Raw genomic sequence first — 7,182 nt, 5'->3', positions numbered from 1 at the left:
AAATCTAGCCCTCATAGACCCTTCTAGAAACCCAGATCCCACTAACCTAACCTAACCTAACCTAACCTAACCTAACCTAGGGGATCACTCATTTGAGCCTTCTTTCTTTGACCGATTCAACGGAAGGGATAAAGATTGGTCAGTGGTTGACCCCAAGACTAGTCCAATTGCCTTGAGTAACAAGTCATTTGGGGGTCGGTGGTTGACCCCATGCCAACCAAAACAACATGGCCGTGGACCCACCTGTTGTTTCTTAGTCTTTTTTTTTTTTTTGCCAAATAAACTTTAAAATCTCTAAATTATTAGATATCAATCGCCGCTGAGAGACTAACAAGTAATATTTGCACAAAACGACTAAAAAGATCAAATTTTAAGATGGAAAACAAAAAATAAATCTACAACACCAAAATAATTAGAAATGAATGAAGCATAATCATGCTGATCAAATTTAAGATAGAAAAATATACTCGATGCTCACAAAATTTACAATATAGAGAGAATTACTCTAAAATATCAAAACAAATAGATATCTCACTCACGTGTAGCTTCCTCAAACTCCGTCAAATTTAAAATCCAAAGTTACTTTGTAATCCCAAGATGATTAGAAATAAGCATGTCAGAAAATTACCATGCCGAGAAGACTAAAAAAATACATTATCTATTACAAGAAATCAATGATAGAAAAATAGTCCCAGGTTAAAAACTCAAAATAACAACAACATAGTGCTCATCAAATTTAAGACAAGAAATTACTCTAAAATTTTCAAAATAATTATAACTCAGAATATGAGAAGATCACTATGCTGACAGACTAAAAAATAATATGTATCTACAAATAAAAATTTCTCTAAAATATCAAATATAAATTACTCAAAAATATCAAAATCATATGTGTCTAAAAATAAAATAAAAAAAATAAACAAGTTTTAATGGCTTAACCAACTGAACTATTCCAGCTAATTAAATATTAAACCAACGTTAATTCCTATGGAGGCAACCACATCATAGAGGACCTGCAGAATTTTGGTTGCCAAAACATGCAAATTTGAACTGAAATGATGAACAAAGGTATTCCAAAGAAGCTCCTTATATCTGCCTATCAACATAGTAAAGAATTCTAGTGCTGATTCTCGTCTGTTAGATTCCAGGAATCTCATTTAACAGAAGAGCAATGAATAGTTATCACTCGTCCGAGCACAGGTTCATATGTAACTTTAAGAGAAGTATAAATATTTTTCTTACTTGCAGAAATTGAAAGGGGAGTCATCTCAACTGAAAGGTTGCCTTGGTTTGCTGGACAGGGACAATCATAGTCAGCAGAACATAGAAAATTCTGGAAATTTTTTCTTAATCAACGTACATTGATGCACTGAGAATCTTCATTGCATGCTCTGCATTCTTCAGTCCTTTAGTTTCCTTTAAGGATGAAGATCTCCTGTAGACAGAGTTTGATAGTGATGAATAATGGGGCAAAATTCTCAAAATGGACACATGAAGCACCTCATGTGGAGGATGATAAGTCATCTGCAAATGTGGTGACTTGAGTCTGGAAAACCCTGAACATTAAGTTCTTGAAACACATTACAAACTGAAGCTCCCTCAGGTTGCGACCTACCACAATATTGAATATTGTAAATCTCTAAAATGTCGACATGAAGCAGTCAATAGCAACTAAATTTTTGAAAAAAAGGGATAAAAGAATAACCAAAGACAAAATCCAAGTATTTAGCTATGACAGAGAACACTTGATAGAGGATGTCTCCCTGGAAAACACAAAACTTACTGGTCTCTGAAAGTCCAAACTTTTTTATCAGCAGGAGTTTATGATAAGAACTTAATCCAGCACCATAAATTACACCATGCTGATAAACTAAAAAAGGATAAAATTAGAAATTAAAAATAAAATTCACTAGGAGGGCTTGAACATCAAATTTAAGACAGAAAATTACTCTAAAATATTAAAATCGTTAGAAATCAGAATGTGAGAACATAGCCATGATGAAAAGACTCAGAAAAGGCTAAAATTGAAAATCAAATATAATAACAATTCGCTAGAAGGAGGGCTTGAACCTCCGACCTTGTGGTTAACAGCCACACGCTCTAACCAACTGAGCTATTCCAGCTTGTTATTAAATTAGTGACACTAATTTCTTATCTAAGCTATTGTTCCCCGAACACCATACACCACATGTTACTGGAGTGGAGGCTGAACCATTTGGTAGAGGATCTGCAGAATTTAAAGTAACTTCCATATCACACAAATTTGAACTGAAATGATGAACAAAGCTATTCCAAGCAAGCACCTTATATCTGCCTATTCAGAAGGTAAAGCATTCTAGTGCTGGTTACCATCATTTAGAGTCCAAGAATCTCATTTAAGAGAAGACGAATAGCTATAGCTGATCGTAAACACAGGCTTATATGTATGTTCAAGAGAAGTATATATATTTCCTCACTTAAAGAGATGGAAAGAGGGGCAATCATAATCATGCATGATGTACCGAGAATCTTCAATGCTTGATCTATGTTCTTTAGTGTTTAAGTTCTTACGAGGATAAAGATCACCTACAGACAGTTTGATGTTGTGATGAATAATGGGGCAACATTAAAGTGGACACATGAAGTACCTTATCTGCAAATATAGCGAGTGAGTCTTGAAAACCCAGAAATTATGTTCTTGAAACACATTCCAAATGGAAGTTCCCCCGGGTTTCAACCTACCACAATATTGAACACTGTGAATCCATAAAATGGTGACCTGAAACAGTCAATGACAACTAAACTTTAACAAAAGGATAAAAGAATAACCATAGACAAAACCCGAAGTACTCAGCTACGGCAAACAATACTTGATAGATGGTGTCTCCATGAAAACACAACTTATTTCTGAAGTTCCAAACTTTTTGACCAGCAGTAGTTTATGCAAACTTAATCCAACACCTTAAATACTGTGCCAAGTAAACTTTGGAATACTTATGTTGTCTGGAGACAACTGGAACAGGCTACTATCACCAAACAATTCATACTATCAACATCAAAGAAATAGAAGAAGCTATTAGTGCCTACCAATCTCATTTTCTATAAGCTGAATAGTGGCAATGAGATTTCTACGGACATTAAACTGTTATGTAAACATTAGAACAAGGACAGCAAGAAGCTACTTACAAACGACAGCCACCCAGACTTTCAAGCTTCCATATTGAATGGTCAGTGCTTCTTGCAATATCACCAAATAACTTGATCCAATACAGAATTGCCTATACTGAAGAATTGCATAGCTAAAGAATCATATCTTCAAAAACTCTTCCAATGTCACCAGTCTGCAGAATGTCAACACTGAAAAAACTGATTCTTCTGGAAAAACTTCAGTCATATCATCCATGGCACTACAAGGGTGAACAATGAAGGCATTTTTGATGTACTTCCTTGATGAGATAGCATATAAAATATTTCTTAAGAAAAGCTAATTGACTACTTTTCTGAATATGGATGTTATTTGAGGATCCTTCTGTACAGATCCTCATAAAAAAAATACAGCAGACTAAAAGCTAATAAATTAGTGCATGAAAAACATCAAACATTCATTAATATGCAAGCTAATAGACCTAAGAACATGCTCCAAGCAACATTAGAAATCTAAAACAATTAACCTAAGCTCCGTATTCATACTGATGGCAGGTACAACAAATGATTATATGAGTCAGCTTACAAGATCAAGCATGTTTTTTCCTATCAGCAAAAGAAAATTTTAGAACAAGACCAGTGGAAAACTTTAGAACAAGCATGTTTTAATGAAGAGTAAGGAAAAGACTGAAAAAGGGCAAGTGGATAATGAGTTAAATGTGTCGCAGAAAGAATATCTCACCATATAATTTGCTGCCGATAATACTGCAGACAGAATTAATAAGAAGACACAAGAAAGTGATTTAGGTCACCATGCAATTATCACCTAGGCAATAGGATATTTCTTCAAACAAGGAGGGAAGACATAATTTTTAATTTCTACCTTTTTATTCCTTGAGAGGGAATCCTGAGGAAAGCAAGAGGGAGAAATTAATGATACAAATATGATTAGAGTTGTTCTGGTGAAACATTGGAAATTCTCTTTCAAAGAAGCATGGAATAGTAAAATAAGAACCAGTTGCAATGATTATTATATCATGATATTGGAATACCATAACTGAAGAATCTAATAAGAGGCAGACACATGGGCATGTGGATGCATATCTAACAAGCTTTGTAGGTGTAGAAGCAAGAGACAATCTAAAACATTATCAATATGTTGCAAGATAGTGAATCGTGTATTGCCTACGGCATAAAGGAACTTCACGCATGGAAAATAATTAGGGTGGGAGGGGATAAAGAAGATGGTAATAATTATAAGCCATAACATCCGAGACTTTGAACAATTGTATCGAAATGACCTAAGATTTAAAGAGGATAGGTTCTCTCTCTCTCTCTCTCTCTCTCTCTCTCTCTCTCTGCAGCACACATCGATATCCATCACCTTAGCCGATGGAGGAAGCTTTTGGACCACAATTGAACCTGAATCCAGAATCGGCGACTAGCATCAATCTTGGGCGAAAAGAGGAGCGAGATTAGGGTTTATGAGGGAGCTCACGACGAATCGCCGCCACTGGAGAGAAGATGCGGATCCTATAGACTCCTCCACGGTGGGTATGAAGGCTACCTCGAACCAATCATTCGCCATTGGAGAGAGGAAGTTACCCCTCGTTGAGGTCCAGCGAGAGAGGGGGCGGGAAAGAGAGAATACAACCGGAAAAGAAGACGAGGGTTATCAGAAGATAAAAAAGAGGGTTGAGGCGGGAAGTCAAACGAGGGAGTGGTCTTTGAGATTCGTGCTTGATGCCGCTCCAGCTAAGATCACAACTTTCCTATCGAAAGTTTAAATTAATTTCCATCTCATCTTTCACTCATATAAGTGTAGAAAATAAGACTTAGCGAATGAAGTGACCGATGATCATGATAACAAGAACGACAACTATGATTGAGATAATTGATGACGATTGCCACGATGATCATGATTGCTTTGTGGCATGACAACCGGTGATGGTGATGATAAATGATTGTAATGATGATAACAATAAATAAAATAGTTTTTTTATATAAATAAATAACTATGACAATGATTGATCGATCAGTTACATCCATCCATCCATCATTAACTTTCTACAGCAAATATATAAAACTACCAAAAGATGTTTCATAACAAGAAACGTCATATTGCTGCTATACAAAAAATAATAATAATAATAATCCACATTCATGTATAGAAATATACAATTGAAATAGATTGAGGTGTTCTATACTATCATAATACCTGATATAAGGAGGTGTTCCATTTGTATGCTTGAAGCTTGGAACCAGATCAGAGATAAAAAGAGAGGACTGTTTATATATAACTGGCACAAAATGTATGCCAAGAGACTGACTGACTGACTGACGTCAATACATGATTATTTGTTTCTTTTGCCAGAAAAATTCATGGAGAAAAGGCTTTACAACTTTCACCTTCTCTCCAGCTTGCACCTTCAGTGAAAGTAGATGCTAGCAGACAGTCAATATCACCAATTTTGCAGTGCTTTACTATCAGCATTGACTGTAAGATAATTTTGGATGTGATTGAGAAGATATGGAGGATGGGAAAAGCTTATCAGATTGGCTTCAGCTGCATTAGGAAAGATGGTCCTGCCCATTTTTAAATAATATATTATTCATGAAAAAAGAATACTTTTCTTTTATATATAAGCCATAGAAGGTGTCGGCCAAATGAAATATGTATAAGAATTGTAGCCAAACAAGAATAAAGAGAATCACTGTGTCTACTTCCTGTCTTATAATCATTAGTTTGGTCATACTAAACTTCAAAGATGTAGCTTCTTCTTCTTTTTTTTTTCTAATTTTGAACCCTAATAGACTCAAAGATGCAACTTCAATTGGATCTATCACTAAATTGAGCCAAACCCATTAATTGTCAATAGAAGACTTCTCAATATTATTATTTTTAACTTCAAAACATAAAGACTGGATTGTAAGAAAAGAAGATGAAGATGTAGTATATGATTATGAGAAAAATGCATTCATTATTTTTAAATTAGAAATGAGCACTTGAGAAGATAGATCTGCTAAAAAACTGAAAGAAAAATAAAAATTTGTTACAAGAAATTAATGACAGAAAATAGTCCCATGTTAAAATCTCAAAATGACTAAAAAAGAGCATCATGAAAGACAATAATGCTAAAAAAATTAACATACAAAAATACATTATAATCCAAAAGAAAGTAGAAATGACCAAATCAGAAGATCACCCTGCTAAGAGACTAAAAGAGAACACTGGCTAGAAGAAATTTATGATAGAAAAATAGTCCCAAGTTAAAATCACAGAGTGCTCATCAAATTTAAGACATAAATGAACAACGTATAATCATACTCTGTATTTAAACAGCCTAATAAAAGATGATCATGCTCAACAAATTTAATATAGAAATGACTAATGAGCATAGTAAAAGATAATCATGCTCATCAAATTTAAGATAGAAATGAGCAAAATAAAAGATAATCATACTCTATATCCCAAAATAAACAGAAATGAATACAACATAATCAAGCTAATCAAATTTAAGATAGAACTCTAAGATCCCAAAATAATTAGAAATCAACATGTGAGAAGATTACCATGCTGAAAGGCTGCTAGAAATAATTTAATGTAGAAATCTCACTTGCAGGAGGCTGCCAAAACTGCATCAAATGTAAAATAGAAAAATATTCTATAATAAATAAATAATTAGAAAAATATTATATAAAATAAATAAATAATTAGAAAAATATTATATAAAATAAATAAATAATTAGAAAAAAATTATATAATAAATAAATAATTAGGATGGTGACAGAAAATCACATCCTGAAAAGACTAAGATATATCTGTTAGAAGAAATTAATGCTAGAAAATAGTCCCAGGATAAAACGACTAAAAATAAGCATTAAAAACATAATAATGTTTATCAAATTTAAGAGATAAAGTTGCCTTAAAATATAAAACATAACTAGAAATCAGAGACTCAAAATAATATTTGTTCAAAAGGACAAAAAAAATGGAAGAGCAGTATTCGATGGAAGACTAAACATAATATTTATTTCTAAAAGTAGAAAAAAAAAATT

At 33.4% G+C, this 7,182-nt stretch overlaps 1 non-coding gene across 1 annotated transcript; it reads right to left on the bottom strand.

Moving 5' to 3' along the window:
• Positions 1 to 2,049: 2,049 nt before the first annotated feature.
• TRNAN-GUU (transfer RNA asparagine (anticodon GUU)) lies at positions 2,050 to 2,123 on the bottom strand. Its single transcript has one exon. It is a non-coding gene; the product is annotated as a tRNA-Asn (tRNA).
• Between the last annotated feature and the right edge of the window lie 5,059 nt (positions 2,124 to 7,182).

The sequence above is a fragment of the Musa acuminata genome, chromosome BXJ2-7 (genome assembly GCF_036884655.1).
Source record: "Musa acuminata AAA Group cultivar baxijiao chromosome BXJ2-7, Cavendish_Baxijiao_AAA, whole genome shotgun sequence".
Classification (NCBI taxonomy): Eukaryota; Viridiplantae; Streptophyta; class Magnoliopsida; order Zingiberales; family Musaceae; genus Musa; species Musa acuminata.
Note: the sequence above shows the minus strand (reverse complement) of the source record. Positions and strands in the feature narration are given on the sequence as shown.